The sequence below is a fragment of the Dipodomys merriami genome, unplaced genomic scaffold, assembly GCF_024711535.1.
Source record: "Dipodomys merriami isolate MVZ:Mamm:240054 unplaced genomic scaffold, mDipMer1.0.p SCAF_3, whole genome shotgun sequence".
In the NCBI taxonomy this organism is placed as follows: domain Eukaryota; kingdom Metazoa; phylum Chordata; class Mammalia; order Rodentia; family Heteromyidae; genus Dipodomys; species Dipodomys merriami.
The window spans coordinates 45,249,354-45,269,541 of record NW_027204492.1 but is presented as its reverse complement, the minus strand read 5'-3'; positions in this window follow the sequence as shown (position 1 = coordinate 45,269,541).

Genomic DNA, 20,188 nt, shown 5'->3' with positions numbered 1-20,188 from the left:
ATCCATTTGGCTATTGAGAGGCATCTGTGCTAATTCCATACCGTGGTTATAGTGAAAAGTGCTGCAATAACCATGGCTATTCTGGTGGCATTACTCTAGTCTATTTCATAATCATTTGGATAAATGAATAATAATGAATTGTTGGATTACAAGCATAAATAATCAGGGCAATGGAAATAAAGTAAAGAATAACAAAGATATTTTCTGTTTAAGCACTCATTTGAATTTGATGAGCTGTTTGTTTCCTTACATATTGCACAGGAAAGTCATTTACACATAACTTTTCACCCATCCTGGTTCCTGAATAGTTTGAGATTACATCTAATAATGATAGCTTTAGGGAATTGATGTCAGTTAAGTTAGAAACAACATGGCATTTGTAACTTAATTATAATTTACAAAATTATGAGGCTTTAAAATTTTTGACTAAGAGCAGTTATTTTAGCATTCTGAAATTAGAGTCTTAAGCACTTACAGAGAATGTCTATTGACATTTAGTAAATGAGGAACTTCTCAACTTGCAATCCACCAGATCAACTTGCAGAAATAGTGGAGAAAAGAAAACTTTGAGAAGTAAAAGAACATATAGAATTTTAATAGAAAATATTAAAATGATTTGTTTTGTATTTTGATTTTCTGCACGTGTCTTTATGACATGCATTTCAATGATGAAGATATTTCTTTTCCCATAACTAAGGCTTTAAAGAGTTATAGATCTCAAAGCATTCTACAGGAATCATTCTCCATTTAGATGTACTACAGCTACTAGCTATAAGCATTTTATCGTAATGATTTCAAATATGTACACTATTTCAGCTTAACTATTTTTCAGGCTTGATTCTATTAACAACTTGCTGTGTAATACTGGACAGGATAGTTTTTCTACAACTGAAGCTATAAAAGTACATTGCATATAGTTTTTATAATGATTCAATGTGATAATCTATAAAAAGAACCTAATGCATTGGTCATTAGTATTTTGTTAACTACTATTAGGAGAATAAATAGGCAAATATATAAGTATATCTTTTCTCTTCAAGGTAGCTGACCAAGTTAAAGAAGCTAAAATGTGATTAAAGTATTATCAACCTGTGATATCTACCTTGGTGTATGCTAGTTAGGATAAAGGTTGCATTTCTAGCACATTAAAGTGAAATCCTATAACTGAATAAAAGTCACCCGAAATGAGAATGATATTGAATATTTTAAATGGATGGTGTAAGAGGTAGCTAAATATCTCACATAAACCAGAATTATTATTGTTAATAATTTACTTTAAAGACTTATTGAAAACATGGTTATCATTTCTTTCTTCAAAGTTTAAGATTTAACTTTTTCCTTGAGATTGAATTAAGTTAAAAAAAGGACTATCAAACTGGAATCTTAAAGCAATAATTATAAGTCATAAGTAGGAAAGTTTTTTAAGTCAATTTAGGAAAAGTCTGGGACTTATCCACATGATTAACTATTGAAAAAGTTCATTATTTACTCAAACAAGAAAATATGAAATAATAAATAAGTATAAATAGGTGCTCTTGCTCCTCACATAAAGATAAAACTTGAACAAGGACACTTATCATTAGTTTCCTAGGAGTATTCTTCTGTACAGCCATAAAAAGGAGGAAGAAATTTAAAAGATTATTAATCTGATAAAGCAAATAGGGATTTACTTGTATAAGTTTTTTTAAAAATTGCTGTGGCTATTTCTGTGGGTATAATGTAATATTCTGATATTCAGAGTTACTATGTTGAAGAGAACACATTCAGTTAGCATTGTGAAGTGAAATACCAGAATAATGGACATGAAAATTAGAACTGCAAAAGACCAATTTTTATCTACATCAATCCTCAAAAATCTCTGAAGGATTGCCCCCTTCTGTATATCCCCTATTGCTCTGTCCAGGCCAATTTTAAATAGCTCCAGCAATAAATTTCTGCCATGTCTTCTGGGAAACTATTCCACTACCTAATTAAATCTCTGCATTGACAACTTTTCCTGACATTCAGAGTAAATTTTTCCATGTTCAATTTCAACTTTCTATTTCCATTTTTGCAGTACCTGCTTGTATTAGCACGAGCAACTCCCCTGATTCCTCAGTACTTATGATTCTCAATACCTCTTCTGAAATTCAGTAGCCTGTTACAGTGAATTATTTTATCAAAAACAATCACTTCAAGATCAGAGAGTATATATGTTTTCTTACTTTAAAAAATTAAAGTTGAGGGGCTGGGAAGTTGGCTCAGTGGTAGAGCGCTTGCCTTGCATGCCTGAGGCCCTGGGTTCGATTCCTCAGCACCACATAAGCAAAAAGAAAAAAGCTGGAAGTGGCGCTGTGGCTCAAGTGCTAGAGCACTGGCCTTGAGCTGAAGAGCTGAGGGACAGTGCTCAGGCCCAGAGTTCAGGCCCCACAACCGGACCAAAAAAAAAAAAATTAAAGTTGACCCCGAAAGCAAAGATATATGTTAGTAAGAAGAGAAGCAAGATGTTAACAAGAACTAAAGCCATGAAGAAATTCAAAGTCAGGATGGAACAAATTGCGAAACTTCTCCCTTCAGGCTGGAAGGTCCCTTGTAATGCAGGGAGTGACAATACTTTTTTATGTCCTCTTCTATTATTACTCAATATATATTCATGGTCTTTTGTTTTGCAACAACTGTCAGAGGCAGATGGGAGAAAAATAACTTACTATTAAAGTGAAATTAAGTATGAGGTTGCCTATTCTTTCTATGGCCCACCTACACAAGTTCTTTCCATTTCCCAGGATATGAAAAGGTCTAGCAAGCAAAACTAGCTGAAATTTTGTAGCTTAAAGAAAGTTTATTCTCAGAATGAACTGAGACTTGAAGTTGTCATGCTAGAATAGAGAGGAATTCAGATTTTCAACATTGCTTATAAATGTGGAATAAATATTGATGTTGTTTAGTTTTGATTTGTTGTTTTCAAAATAAACTAGTTGTGATATGATTCATCTATGAGTTATATTTTAGGTATGAGTTAGGAATTATACAGTACTTAAGTAAAATATTTTGAGTAAATTTTTAGCAAAATAGGATAATTTGAGATGCATGCAAACTCCAGAGTGTTTGGCAGAATGTAGGCAGATAGTTTTCTTACCATTATAGAAAATTGTTTGGTACGTAAGATTCATAGTTAAGTTAGAATGTATAAAACTTCAAAGTAAAGATACTTAAATTCTCAAAATATGACAGTAAGCATCAAGTGATTCTAAATGTTAATTTGGCAGTCAAAAGCCACCAACATTCAGCTGCTTTTTCCAAGATATTCCAGTATCATTGTTATGTTATTGTGTAATTTAAAGAATGTTTTTTTTTTAAGAAAAACACTATAACATTATTATTGTCAACATTTCAGATAAATTTGCATCCAAATAACTTCTCCCCAGGCAAAGTTTATTTTAATATATTATCTTTCAGGTATATGATAGATAAATCAGAGTTAATTTTTATGCTGTGCATAAAGTCACAATTCTTGCCCAATAGAACTATATATTTTACTGATTACCTAGCACAGTTACAAACTAAAATTGGTAAAGAGAAATATGGAAATCTACCTATTAATATTAAGACTCCCAACTCAGCATTGCATGAGTTTTCTACTTATTTCTAATATTTAATAGTATAAAAACAAAAAATTCAAAATTAAATATATAGGCATTTCATATATATATGTACATACTACTATATGTAATAATGTATATACATAGTAATATATGTAATAATATATATATATATACTTATATATGTATATATACTAGAGAAATTGTAAAAAAGGAAAGAGAAATTGATGGAAGTGGAAAATGAGGATACTGAATCTACAAAAGCAAAAATGATGTAAACATTCTCACTGACACAAGACTGTGGAAGATAATGGCATCAACATTATCCAGATTGTAGCAGAGTTACAAGTCATTAAGAAAAAATTGATCAGGAAAAACTTTTTCTGATAATAGAAACTTGAAACAGGTTAGAAATTCAATCTCAGATCCTGTTTGTAATAGTAGTGATACATTTTATGAATAGGAAAAAAGCCCCCCTCTCAGAAATTGTATGAGACAGTATTCTAGATTTTGCAGAGGTGGGAAGAGAAAAGAAGCAATTGTGATTAAAATAGTGATGTTTGCAATATCTGACATAATTATCTAACATAAAGAGGTGTGTTTACATAAAATAAGGAAAACAATATTTTATGGTTTTAAAGAAGGTGACTGGAACAGATACTGGGCTCTCCTTTGGATTTTTGAATAAATGGCATACTGACTTCAATAATTTCTTTGCAAATAAACTTGAAACATATGAAGAGCATAAAGATTTCAATATAACATAATTAAATCTAAAGATGGAAAAGGGCAATATAAGTCCAATATGGTTAAGAGTGAATGCAGAGTTGTATAAGCAATATAGAGATGGTTTTAATAAATATATCTGTTAGAAAGGAAAATTGGAAGACTTATACAAAGATGAAAGAAGCAATGGCAGAAAAGTATGTACACACAGACACACACACACACACACACACACACACACACACACACACACACACACACACTTATGTATGGATACACAAACATACCTGCACATTAAGGATTAAATGTCACAGAATGCTTACATATTTATCAAAAATATTTCTAGCATGAATTGTTAAAAATTAAAATTAGAATTAAGAAATTATTAAAAGATTTAAACAGAGAAAACAATGTGTTTTATAAACATAACTCCTTGTTCTTAAAACTAGTTTACACTACTTTATATTTACATTTTTCTTCCCCTAGAAATAGCCATAGTCTGAAACAAGATCATTTTTTAACTTCCATTTCTTCTTAAACACAAGCTATTTTCAATATTATACATAGCTCTGATACTTCCAATAATGTATTAAAGGTTTTCATTTTCATTTTATTTAAAGTTAAGTTATGGACATTTATCAGATACTGTACTTCAGTTACAATAACTTTGCAACTGTAATTATATAATTTTTTTCTTTCATAAAATAAAATTCTTGATCAAAAAATACTGAAAGTTGAGAGAAAACAGGTGTTATGGTATCTTGCAAAGAAAAATATCCTTCTCTCTCTTTCCATCTTATGAGTAAAACAAAATGTGAATAATGTCAAAATTCAAACACAAACTCAGAACATTCTGGATTCTAGAACAATTTTAAAGTATTTTCTCCTGCAAAATGTTTCTATTTATTCCTTGTTAACACTTGAATTCACACTCGTATCATGTTGTTTTTGTTTTTTGTTTTTTTAAAATTCGGGACAGATTTTGAAGGAAAGGATTCATTCAGGTTTGTTTTGAAAATCCTGTAAACTCTTATCATTGATAATTTGTATTATGACTATTTGTACATGTGAGATTGCAATGATGGCATTTACAAAAGTGACAAAGTTTATACACTTTTGAAGAAAATAGGGCAATTATGAATTTTCAAGTGTTCAACATTATGACCTTATCAGCTAGATTTCCTCTATCTTTCCCTCTTGTTTAACAAGTAAGTATTCATTCCCATCAATGTTATTACAACTGTTATCAACTGTTGAATTGACCTTTGGTTGATAAAAACCTGTAAATCAACCATAAAATGTAAGGAAAATTTGTTATTGAAATTCAGGTTGAAACTTATATAGAGACAGTGTGCAGAGTAACTTATTATAAATGCAATCTCAATCAGAGTTCCTTATTGGATCACATCTGCTTATAATGGGGAGCTACTCTGAAACTCTCAGAACACAAAGGTGGCCAATTTCAAAGTTCTAATCTCATTAGGAAAAAATGATCCATGGATATTAGAGGAAGTGAAGATAAGCAAAAGAGTTTCATACTTACACAATGTATATTTTAAAGAATTGTCTATTTCTGATTTTCAATATGTAGGTTATACCATACGTAGTTTTTGATGACTGTAAACTAATTTCAGATAACTCAAGGACTCAAATATGTACATATAACAATCACTAGTGATTGTGTACAATTTGAAACAATGATCTTTTCCCCTTGTTTATTTGTATTTCTTTCAGAATTCATTATTTAATGTCTAAAGTAGTATTTCCATCATATGTCCCAGTCACATTTGAATTTAAACATTTTTACATAAGCAGAACATGTTCGTTAATTTGTACTATTATGTAAATTTCCAATATGAGTAAAAATCTAAAAGCACATTAATTTAAAAGCATGGATACATCAATCATTAAATCTACTGCCAATGTGAGAAATTGTGTCTGGTGCTGTCATGAATCAAATTAGTAAATATCTTTCAAATTTTTGGAAATAAGATGAGCTCCTTCATTGCTCTTTTGTTCACTCTTTACTGTGCCATTGTCCATCCTACAACTATCTGCTGATCAAAGTACCTGATATCTGCAATTAATTAATAAGTGTTTTTTTTTGTTGTTGCTGTTGGGTTTTTTTTTTATGCTGGTCTGGTCTGGGGCTTGAATTCAGTGCCAAGGTGCTATCCCTGAGCTTCTCTTGTTCAAGTCTAGCACTCTACCACTTGAGCCAGAGCTTCAATTCTGGCTTTTTGGGTAGTTTAGTGGCAACAAGAGTGTCATAACTTTCTTGCCTGGGCTGGCTTTGAATTGTGACCCTGAGATCTCAGCCTCCTGAGTAGCTAGGATTACAGGCACAAGCCAATGAGCATTTTGTGTTTTTTTTTTTTTAATACTATTGCCAAAGTGATTTACAGACGGGTTATAGTTACGTACATAAGGTAGGGAGTACATTTCTTGTCGAACGTGTTACCCCCTCCCTCACTTTTCTTTTTTTTTCTTTTTTTTGGGGGGGTTCCGGTCATGGGGCCTGAACTCGGACCTTGGCGCTGTCCCTCAGCTCTTCAGTTCAAGGCTAGCGCTCTGCCACTTGAGCCACAGCGCCACTTCCGGCTTTTTTCTTTTTTCTTATGTGGTGCTGAGGAATCGAACCCAGAGCCTGAGGTATGCAAGGCAAGCACTCTACCACTGAGCCAACTTCCTAGCCCCCCAACCTCACTTTTCTACCACTTTCCCTCCCCTAAGCTCCCCCTCAAGTTGTACAGTTAATTTCCAACATATTGTCTTGTGAGTATCGTTGCATTGGTTCTCCCTTTGTCTTTTGGATCACCATTTTGTTGCTCCCCTTCCCTTCTCTAATTCAGATAAAGGTCTATATAATACACAGGGTACCAAAATCACCACTCTGGAAAGTAGTATGAAGGTTCGTCAAAAGACTAAACATAGAGCTCCCCTATAACCCAAAAATCTCACTTCTGTGCATTTACCCAAATGTCCAAAAATAAGGCCATACTAAAGATAACAGCACAACTATGTTTATCAAAGCATTATTTACAATAGCTAATGTATAGAACCAACCAAGATGCCCCTTAGTAGATGAATAGATCAGAATGTGGTATATATACACGTTGGAATTCTATGCTTAGATCAGAAATAAAATGACACAACCTCATTTGTAAGGAAATGTAAAGACTTGAAAAAAATCATATTAAGTGAAGTAAGCACGACCCAAAGAAACATAGATCCCATGTTTTCCCTCATTTGTAATAATTACCATGTGTCTAGGTTAATTCTAGCAGATAAGAAGAATATTAGATGATGCTAAATGGAATGAACTCCAATACAAGGAACCAATGAGTGTTTTAAAGATAACTTCTTATATGTATAATGTGTCAGCCATTGAACTAGATTTTTCATTCTTTTCTCACTTGAAGAATAATATATATTTAAGACATCATTATGCTGATTTTTAAAGACAAGAAAAATGAATTTTAGCCCCAAACTAAATACTGCATTTTATATTTAATCGGACTTCTTCTTTGAGTGGGGTATTTCTATCTTTCTATTTCCTTTTCAAATATTTTGTTTCTTACATATCAAGAAGGGTTTCTATGGGAAATCACAGAGCCAAGAATAATTTTTTTCATCCAAATGAACACAATGTCTCTTTAACAATTTTGCCACTGTAGCTCTTATATCATTTCTGCTTAAAAAAGTTTAGCGTTGGGGCTGGGAAGGTGGCTCAGTGGTAGAACGCTTGCCTTGCATGTCTGAGGTCCTGGGTTTGATTCCTCAGCACCACATAAGCAAAAAGAAAAAAGCCGGAAGTGGCACTGTGGCTCAAGTGGTAGAGCGCTAGCCTTGAGCTGAAGAGCCGAGGGACAGCGCCCAGGCCCAGAGTTCAAGCCCCACGACCAGAACCCCCCCCCCCCCAAAAATGTTAAGCATTGCCAGGTGCCAATGACTCACACCTGTAATACCACTCTGGAGGCTGAGATCTGAGGATCACTGTTCAAAACCATCCCGGGCAGGAATGTCTGTGAGAGTCTTATCTCCAATAAACTACCAGAAAACTGGAAGTGGCACCGTGGCTCAAGTGGTAGAGTGCTAGCCTTGAGCTGAAGAGCTGAAGGACAGCACTCAGGCCCAGATTACAAACCCCACAACTGACAAAAAAATGTTTAGCTTTATGAAAAATTGATTTGCTGAGAGGGGTACAAGGGGTGGAGGAGAACGTTTCCTAGTTAGGAGGACTATTATCAAAAATTTTAATGGCTTGGCTATGACTAATTGTTAATAAAAATTTAAATTATATGATTTAATGCCCACTTTCTGAAGAGAAAGCAAATATCTTTCATGTCTGTCTCGCCTGTAATGTCATATCAGGTATGACTTCATGAAGACAGATAGAAAAGTTTTCCATTGTCACCTTGTTCAGTCTCCATAACTCAATATATCTTGCACACCAATAATATGTTTTATATATACATATATATATATATATATATCATGTGTAATGATTACTTTAATTCATGCTTATTGAATAATTTTTCTTAGCAATCCAAATCTTATTTTTGTTATTTTTTATATTTTAATTCTTTCTCGCATTTTTGAAACATCATATCTTTATATAATCCAGGCAGGACTAGAAGTCATTATTTAGATGGACTTGAACCTACTGCGATTTTCCAATTTCAGCCTTCTGAATGCATGCTAGGCTCACCGGCACATACTACCTTACCCTACTTCATAGTTTGATTTTCATTTTTTGTACGTTTTTTATTGTAAAAATATTGAACAGAGGGGTTATAGTTACATGAGCAATGTAATGAGTACATCTCCTATTGAGCATTGTTGCCTCCTCCTTTGTTTTTCCCTTTCCATCCCTTCCTCCCACCTCCACATCTATCACCCTCCCCCTGACCCCCAAGTTGTAAAGTTCGTTTTCAACATAGTGTCTTGTACATATTATTGTTATAGTGAGTTAACCTGTATCCTTATTTAAACATTTTGTTTTTCCCCTCCTCTCCCCAAATTAAAGAAGTGTATATACAAGATGCAGGGCACCCACATCAAATACAGTGAAAAAAGGGGTTATACCATGGGTGAGGAACATAAACAAAAAAAATCACATGGTACATTATACATACGTTAGAAACAGTAGCAAAAAATAAAAAAAAAGTATCTGTGTCCCTATCTTGGGGTTCATTACGCTCGAAAGAATTTATAGAAATGATATAATTTATCCATTTTACTTGTCAAAGTACTAAATTTAAAATTCAAAGGAAATTACTTGTTTCAGGAATTTGTTTCTAAATTTTTCTTTCCCTATATTACATGGCATTTTGTATTACATCTTTTTAAGATATAATACATAGAAATGTTTAATTTTCATGTACACATTTTCCAATATAAATCAAATCTATGTCAGATGTTATACCTAACTTGTACTCATTCATGAATACACATAGCATTTTCTTGCATACATTTCTTTGCTTATGCATTTCTTACTGTGTTCCCAGGCATATTTTTTAAAATTTCAGATTAAACACCATTTTCTTCATTTAGTTTGGAAGGATATTTTGCTTTATTTGTTAATTTTTTTAATTAAGTTTTTTATTGTGAAAATACTGTACAGAGGGGTTACAGTTACATGAGCAAGGTAATGAGTACATTTCTTGTCCAGCATTGTTGCCTCCTCCAATCTTTAGACTTGTAAACTATTCTACATTGATTATATTTAGGTTTTGCATTAATGAACAATTATATCCTTTACAAAACCAACACAGCACGTTGTGTTGAGCTGATAAAAAATAAGTATTTATAGAATAAATGCTGATATAAATTATCAAGAATCATCGGGGTTTCTTTGTACTTACTTTATTTGTTATTAAAACTCCTAGATGACTGCAATCATACTAAAACATATGCACAATTAACAGAATTTCCTTATGTTTAAATTTCATTCTTTGATGCATAATTTCTCTGTAAAACATTATTACTTTGAAAATGTTTAAACTATCTTTGCTTTTGATTTTAGATACTCAACTAAGAAAACTGAAACAATAAAAACCTTTTTTAGGGCGTATCAGTTCATAAAAGTGTACATAGCACCAGTCAAATATAATTAATGGATAGTTCTGTGTGCATACGTGTGAATAGGCTCTTCCTGTCTATTGAAATTTTTGGCACTCATTGCTATGAAGCCCTATGCACATTTTGTGATATTTTCTTTTTATTGCAATGCTTAGATGGATTAAGCATCAACCATCAACAATCTGTTTATGAAAGAGAGAACACTCTGGGAATTGTTCTTAAGATCATCTTTATGTCAGTGCATACTAATGAACATTTGTTGTTCAATAAAACTGCTGTGGTCTGCAAAAGTAAATACATAATAATTTATTTATTTTCTTTTTCAAAAAGAATTTGTATTTATAAGAAATAGTAGAGGGAATAGATAATAACATTTTATACTACTCTAGGTAAACATTTAGAAATAGAAAAGCATAAAAAGAGAAAGAAACAATGCCATCCAAAACATAATATACCTATACATAAAATGTTGCAATGCATTGGGAAAATAAAATATTAACTTTTCTGTTGCAACACATTAAATTTCTCAGTAACTCCTATATTCAAAATTTTTTTATTCAAACTTTTTATTACCACACAATCTTACACATTGCCACACATTCTTTAAAGTATAATAACGTGATAAAATTTATACAGGGTGGCACAAACTGAAATTATAGTATTTATCATTTAAAACCAAAGCAATAATTCTTGAAACTATAAGGAAATAGAGGATATTGTGCTTGTGTGTGTGTGCGTGTGTGTTTGTATGTGTGTGTGTGTAAAATTGGCTTTTTTAGTCATTCCAAATTATCCTTTGTAATTCGTTATCATTGGTTCAAATTGAAGTTACTTAATGAATTCTTCAGGGCCCTTGAATATGTGATTGTCATAAATGTTTAAATAACAAGTTCAGTATGGATAGACTATACAATACTGGATGAAAGTGATCATGCTGTGCAGTGAGACCGCTATCATTGAGCACTTTGAAAGTATATAGATAGATATATATTCTATATTTTTCTAGAAGTTATTTTATGGAATAAAATATACAAAAGAAATAATAATTTATTTCCCCAAAGATATAATTTCTGGTGTTGTTCTCCTTTATATTCCTATTTCCTTCTTTCTTTCCTTCCTTCCTTTATGACTTTCTTCTTTCTTCTTTTTTTCCTTCCTTAGTTACTTCCTTCCCACTTGTCCTGTTGCTTAACTTGTAGTATTGCACTTGAGCTATGCCTCCAGTCCAGCATTTTGTTTGTTAATGGGAAACACTTGGTAGATTTTTCTGCCTGGGCTACCTTTAATCCACAATTCTGTGATATTCAGCCTCCTAAGTACCTCAGTTTTTTCTTATCTTAAATGTTATGATTTAGAGTCCACTCCTTGTACAGCATTTGAAATTAGCGAACAATTCATGTATTTACAGATGTATTTTTAAAATAAGTCACATGATGACAGGATTAATTATGTGAGCCATTATTATGAACTTTTTAGATTAACATTCTTAGTATGCTTCTATTTTCCACTTCTTATTGTGATTTACATGCTTTTTGTAATATCATACTTCATGTAATATAGTTTTTTAAAACACATATATAAAAATGATACACTATTTCTTTCACCTGATCGAGCACAGATGATATCTGTTTTTCATGATTAATGTTTCTTAGTTTTGGTATGTTCAAATAATCATCATAATTAAATGAATTAATATATTTGTCATCTCATATAGTATATTTTGTGTATGTGTACTTGCACATATGTACAATTGTGTACACTTGTGCTGTGAAAATAATTAAGATCTATCCTATTGACAAATATTAAATATACAATGTTACCTGTAGTCCCCATGTTATACATTAGATTCCCAGAAAGAATTCATATAGCAAATCTGAAACTTTATACTACTTGTTTAATTTTTCATATTAATTTTTCCTTTTACTCCCTTCTAAGGAAAAATAACCTATTTTTCTTCTGGAAAAATATTGTTGCATACTTCTTTTTATTTCTTCTAGCAAGTAATTCATACACTAAAAGAAGATCTTAAATGTTTCTATTAGTTGTTACAGTTATATACAAGATTGTACCTACCACTAAGAAAGAACAGGATTATCCTTAGAATGTTCTCGCCTGTCCTCTTCCATTCATTTTACCCATCCTAATCAAAAGCAGTGACTTCTAATTCTCATCACAGTAGTTTTGCTTGTCTATTGATTTCATACAAAAGAATCAGCATGTATAAAGTCCTTTGTGCTTGAATTATTTACTCAATAATCATTACTATAAAATATATGACATAAACCCCCTTAATAAATAAAGTATTGTTAACAGAAGCATTAGAAAATGTATGTATTATTATGAAACAGTTGAAGACAGAATAGTCCAATGATGGCCATTTGTATGATTGACAGTGAGAGATCCCAGAAGCTGCTCAGTCCAAGCATTTAAAAGTCTCAGAGCAAGAGACCCTGAGTGCCGGTTAAAGAGATATTAGCTCCCTGATGAGTTGCTGACATAAGTTCATACTTAAAGGCTGACGAATTTGAAGTCTGATGGCCCTAGGAAATGACAGCAACAATATATTCAATCACTTAGAAAGAATGAGCTTTTATATGCTGACTTGCATTCTATTCTCTTATTTATTCCTTTGGACCACAGACCACTCTGTAGTACATACAGTTCACTTTCAGAGTAGGTTCTTCTCTCTCAGTTGCTCTTCCAGATATCAATTCTCTCTAGAAATGTCCTCACAGACACAACCAAAACTGTGCTTTACTAGTGCCTTTGCTATCGCTCATTCCAGTTCAAGCTGAAAGCCTCTAGCTTCATAGTCCTTTCTTAAAACCCTTTTGTCTTTCTATAACATCATTTGCACTGTTCCTTTCTTTCTGATTTTACTTATTTTAGGGCTGATCAATTTTGTTTATATTTTAAAAATGAAGATTTGTTGATGTCAGAATTTAATTTCTTTCTGCAATAAACTTTATTATTTTTTCCTTTTGCTAATTTGAGTTTAGTTTATTTTTCTTTCTTCTTCTTTTTTTTTTTTGTTTTTGTTTTTTTGTTTTTTTGGCCAGTCGTGGGGCTTGAACTCTGGGCTTGGGCACTGTCCTTGCGGTCTTCAGCTCAAGGCAAGTGCTCTACCGCTTGAGCCACAGAGGCACTTCTGGTTTTCTAGTGGTTTATTGGAGATAAGAATCTCACAGAGTTTCCTGCCCGGGGTGGCTTTGAACCATGATTCTCAGAACTCAGCTTCCTGAGTAGCTAGGATTACAGGTGTGAGCCACCAGCGCCCTGCTTTCTTCTTATTTTATTTTTGTGGGGCTTGAACTCTGGACCTGGGTGCTGTCCCTCAGCATTCCAACTCAAGGCTATCACTCTATCATTTGAGCTACAGTGTGACTTCTGGTTTTCTGGTGGTTTATTGTAGAAAAGAGTCTCACAGACTTTCCTGCCCACGCTGGCTTTGAACTGTGATCCTCAGATCTCAGCCTCCTGAGTAGCTAGTATGACAGGTACCTGGCTTCTTTCTTATTTCTTGAACTGCGAAGTTAGCTGTTAAATTTTACATAGCTTTCCATTTTCATTCGCGTTTGTACCCATAAACATTGTCCATAATATTGTTTATTGTATACTGCAATTTTTTGGGGGGGTCCGGTCTTGGGGCCTGACCTCTGGGCCTGGGCGCTGTCCCTCAGTTCTTCAGCTCAAGGCTAGCGCTCTACCACTTGAGCCACAACACCACTTCCGGCTTTTTTTTCTTTATGTGATGCTAAGGAATCGCACCCATGCATGCAAGGCAAGTGCTCTACCACTGAGGCACCTTCCCAGCCCCTGTATACTGCAATTTTTGATACTGTGTATTTCCATTCTCTTTTGAACATATTTTAAAAATTTTCCTTTTGTTTTCATCTTTGCACAATTAATTGTTCAGGAATCTATTGTTCCCTGTATTTGTAAAATTTCTGATTTTATCTTATCATACATTTCTAACTCATTTTATTGTGGTTGAGAAATGCACTTCATATGATTTCAATATACTTATATTTATTAAGATTTGTCTTGTAGCATACATGAGCTCTATCCTGGAGCATGATCCGTGTATACTTATGAAAAAATTGTATTTAACCGCTACTGGGCAGAATGTTCTGTGCATGTCTGTTAGGAACATTAGGCTTTATAAATCCTTTCAAGTTCTTTATTTCCTCATTGATCTTTTGTCTAGGTCCTCTATTTACAAGTGAAGTTAGGTTATTTTAATTTCCTAACATTGTTTTATTGTTTTTATTTCTTCTCTCATTTATATTCTAATTTGCCTTCTGTCTCAATGAGCTGCAGTAAAGCTTATAGGTAGACAGATAGATTGGTAGAAAATATTTATTATATCTTCCTTATAAATTAACCTTTTCTCATAATTTAATATTTATCAATTCTGTAACAAATGTTCACTTATATTCTGTTTGAAAAAATATTCACCAGTCCTACTCTCTTTTGAATATCATTTACATGGATTTACAACCATTTCATTAACAAGAAATGGTTGGATCCTGTTTGATACATCAATTCAACCACTGTATATATTTTGATTTATGGATTAACTCTATGAATAAAATAATTATATGATATATTTTAGTATTGCAATTTGTTTTTTTATTCATCATATGCATTTTTTCCTCATTTTCCTTTGCTATTGTCATTACTACCTTGTTGATTTTAATTTTTGAATTTATATATATTGATTACTTTTTCAAGTTCTCTGTAAATTATGAAGATATTTTTAAAGAATTATTTTTGTGCTTGTAAGAGGTATCTTACAACATTGTATTTTAAGGTGATGATATTTGCACTCTCATGCAAATACTGCACAATTTATGCATACAATTTACATATTTTGTTATATTTATTTTAAGTTATGTTTACTTTATGTCTATTTATGTTTACATTATTATGACTTATATTTATTTTAATAAATTTGTCTATTTTCACTTTAATTTGCATGTTATTATTGCTATATTATAGTATTCTAAATGTGTGTATATTTTTGTCTTTATTAGAGAGTGTAATGCTTTCCTAAGCTTTTGTTTTGCTGCTTAGCCTAATGCAAATTGTAGCATTGCCATTAGCATTTATGGCAAGGCATGCTTAATAATGATGAACTTCACTTGTTTCTGTTTATGCAGACAGGTTTTTTTATTCTCTTTTAATGTTAAGGGGTAGTTTTATTGTGTATGATAATCTAGATTGTCAGAAATTTTTCTTTCACTATGTATGTATTTTCTGACTCCTGACCTTCCATATTTCTCTTAAGAAATTGTAGAGTACTGTTCTGGATGCTTCTTTCTATATAACCTGTCACATTTCTCTTTCTTTTTTATAAACTTATTTTATTGTAAAAGTGATGTACAGAGTGGTTACAATTATATAAGTAATGAGTATATTTTCAAAGTGTTAGCCCCTCCCTTGTTTTCTCCCACATTCCCTCCCACCATGTTTACCCTCTGCCCAAGTTGTAAAGTTCATTTCCAAAATAGTGTCTAGTGATTATCGCTGTTGCATTGGTTCAGCCTTGGTCCCACCATTTCTGTGAATCCCCTTTCCTTCTCCAAATCAGATAAACTTACATAAAAGATAAAGGGTACTGAAATAAAAAATAACAGTGACCACAGGGAATAAACCAGAGGGGGGAAAAAAGCAAAAGATAAAAGAAATAAATGTCAATGGTATACAAAAAGGGGAAAACTCCCTCTAATTCTCATATCATGGTGTTCATTTCGATTAGCATCATTTTATATAGTCATATGTACATAGCTATTGGGCTATTGTGATCTTCTAATACTATCCTAGACATATACTAATTATTAAAAATGAGGGGAACCATGGGTTCTATGTTTCTTTGTGTCTGTCTTACTTCATTTAATAGGATTTTTTCCAAGTCTATCCATTTTCTTACAAATAGGGCAATGCCATTGCTTTCTGATGGAATCATAGATTTTGATTGTATATATATACCACATTTTCTTCATCCATTCATTTACTGAGGGCATCTTAGTTGAGTCCATATCTTAGTTGAGTCCATATCTTAGTTATGGTAAATAATGCTGCAATAAACATACTGCACTGGTGGCTTTAGTGTAGCCTTGATTATGGTCAATTAGATAGATGACCATGAGTGGGATTTCTGGGTCTTAAGGGATCTTTATGTTTAATCTTTTGAGGAATCTCTATACTGCTTTCCAGAGTGGTAGAACAAGTTTACATTTCCATAAATAGTGTAGCAGTGTTTGTCCCATTTTGGCCACAACCCCACCACCATCTGTAATTGTTTATTTTCATGATAATGCCCATTCTTACTGGGGTGAGGTAGAATATCAATGTAGTTGTAATTTGCATTTTTTATGGTCAGAGATGTTGAAAATTTCTTCATATCTCTATTGGCCATTCTTATTTTCTCTTTAGAGAAGTCTCTGTTTTAATTCTTTAGCACACATATTTATAGGGTGACTGTGCCTTTGAGGATTTAGTTTGGGGTGGGGTGAGCTCTAGGGATGTTTTTGAAATGAGGCTCTTTCTAGTCTGTTGTATACCTAGTGAAGATATTCCCACAGTCTGTGTGTTTTCTATTCATCTTGTTATTTATGACCTTTGCCAAGCAGAAGCTCTGCAGTTCAATGCAATCCCATTTATCCAGTCTTTCTTTGATTTGTTTTTGTTTCTAGATCTATATATAAGAAGTTTTGGCCTGGGCCAAGGAAACTTAGAATATCCTCTATCCATTCCTGTAATATTTTCAGTGTAACTGCTCTTACCTCAAGGTATTTGATCCATTTGGAGTTGATTCTGTTGCAGGCTGACATATAAGGATTTAGCTTTAGTTTTCTGCATGTGTACAGTAAACTCTGCCAGCACCATTTGTTGAAGAGGTTGTCTTTCTTCCATCTGAAAACTTTGGCTCCATTATCAAAGATTAGGTGTCTGTAGGTCTGTGGGATCTTGTCTGGGTCTCCAATTCTACTCCATTGGTTCTCAGGCCTGTTCATGTGCCAATACCAAGTTGTTTTATATAACTACAGCTTTATAATAGAGTTTGAAGTTTGGTGTTTATATTCGTCCAGCACTGCTTTTCCTGCTAAGGATCATTTTTTGCTATTTGGGGTCTTCTATTATTCCATGTGAATGTTTGAATTGACTCTTCTATTGCATTAAATAAAGTAGTTGGGATACTGATTAGTATTGCATTGAATTTGTAGATTGCTCTTGCCATTATTGCCATTTTCATGATGTTAATGCTCCTAATCCAGGAGTACAATTGTTTTTTTTCCACTTCCTTAAGTCTGCTTTATTTTTCTCTGTCCACTTTTAAAGTTCTATAGAGATCTTTCACATCTTTGGTTAAGTTAATTCCTAGGTATCTTTTTGAGGCTATTACAAAAGGAGTTGATTTCCTGATTTTAATTTTGCACTTTTCATGTTGGCATATAGAAAAGCTAATGATTTTTGTGGGTTAATTTTATACCCTGCTACTTTGCCAAAGTATCAGATCAAATCAAGTAGCTTGGGAGAGGAATCTATGGAGTTTCATTTTTGCCAACAAAAGCAAATCCAAAACCACAACAGGAGACACAATTTTGAGAAGAACAAACCTGAGCCCTGTAAATTTCACGAATTTAGAGGTTCAAAATCATATACTGGTATTCTCCCATCTCTCTCTCTCTTCCTTTGTTGAGGGGTATAGTGGTTCAGATGTCGGGATTATATATAGTTATGATTTGTGAACAAATCTGTCATGATCAATAAAGCAATCTGAACTAAAAGGATCGCACGATTAATCACATTGACAAAATCAAAATGGATACAAATGCACACTAGCTAAAAACAAAAAGCTAGGGATCAATGGACTAAAGAAAGTAAAGAAGGAGCAAAGGACTAGAAATAAAGGAAAAAGAGTTAAGGTGGAATTAAAAGAAATATTAAGAAATATAATGAAAAATTAGGTGGAGCAAATACGAATAGAGGGAAATAGAAAAAAAAAAAGAACAGAAGGAAGAAAACTGAGAACTAAACTCAGAAAAAAATTGATCATATATTTATAAAATAGTAACACATCACCTTGACCATAAAATTATATTAAAAATAAATGAAAACAGATAAATTAAATTAAAAACATTAAGATTGAGAAGTAGAAAATGAAGTAATCAAATGTAGCCTGAATTAAGTAGGAACACAACTAAGAAGGAAGTCTAGTAATCATTGTAGGCTGAATATCTATGAATAAACACAGCAGCAATGAAGAAATAAAACTAAAAAATAATGATAAAAATTAAAGTTAAAAATTTAAAAATCTTGGCTGGGAAGATGGCTCAGTGGTAGAGCGCTTGCCTTGCATACATGAGGCCCTGGGTTCAATTCCTCACCACCACATAAGCAAAAAGAAAAAAGCCAGAAGTGGTGCTGTGGCTCAAGTGGTAGAGTGCTAGCCTGGAGCTGAAGAGCTGAGGGACAGCGCCCAGGCCCAGAGTTCAAGCGCCATGACCAGACCCCCCCAAAAAAAATTAAAAATCATTATTTGGCAGACCTTGTGTCTCCCCCATGTCTGTTATCCAGTCTCTTGATGAAACCTTTCATTTCCTTGTTGTGGTCAGTTTTTCCTTGTGGCTTGGTTGGATTCTCCAAGCAGTTTATTAAGTGGGCAGAAAAAGGTTCTGCATTTACAAACTTGTAGTCTTTGTATCCCTCCTACCAGACTAATTTAGTGGGAAAGTGATCTGCTTTGTGTGTAATGCAGGAAAGAGGTGGTTGGTTTTTGGGTCTTAAAGTTGCTGGGAGTGAGCTTAAGTGTGGTTGAGGTTGTGGCGTGTCTGGAATCAGTGGCTTTTCCCAGAGGGGCTGGCTCCTGAGACTCTTTTTTAGCCCAATCTGGAGGCACTCTCAGCTTTTACAACCTATCCAATTTTTTTTCCTGTAAGATTTTACAGACTTTTGTTTTTTTAATTACTGGAGCCAGCTAAACAATATTTTGCTGGTATATGATTGGAATGTCTTTATTCACTACAGAGGGGTGGGGACACCCCTCACAGTGTCTGTCACAGTTACAGCTGTCCCATGCTGGGAGAAGCTTCTTCCCCCTGGGCAGGGCTACCTTGCCCTGGGTGGGGCTGTCTATCACTGGTCAAGTTCTTTTGCCCTGTTGAACAATGGTGAGGCAGTCGCTACTTCTCCAGCCCAGGTTACCTACTAGCTCTTTTGGTCAGCTGTATGCTAGTATCAAAAATGGCATTCTTCTTGGGTCAGGGCAGGGCTTTCTTCCAGAAGCTGTTCTCTGGGCAAAAGTGAAGATTGCTTCTGTGGGGTACTCTTTTCTCATGGTGTTTCAACCTGTCTCCGATGTAACAAATTCTCTCTGCATCTGTCTGTGGCCAGCTTGGATGTGGATTCCTATTCTTAGTCATCCAGTTTGTGCTAGACGTGAGTGGAAAGCCATGTGCACTCTGACTGGTGCCTTCGTCCAGGCTCTCTCTGGCTGTTGCTGTGCCTGTGCTCAAGTCTATCTTCTTATACAAGATGCCTTTAATTTTCCTCTCTGGTAAAAATCTCTGTACAATTACAGCTCATTTGGTGTTACTCTCTACACAGGATATATGCCATAGGACCTTAAGGCTTTGGTTTCTGAGAGAGGGCTATATAGGCCCCCAGTTGATCCTCAGCCCTCTTCCTGCCTTTACTGTCACATTTTTCTTACTGCCTTAAATGTCTCTATGACATTTGTCAGTTGCAATTAGATTGTGATATGGGTTTGTGTAGATTCCTTTTATTCAGCCTAC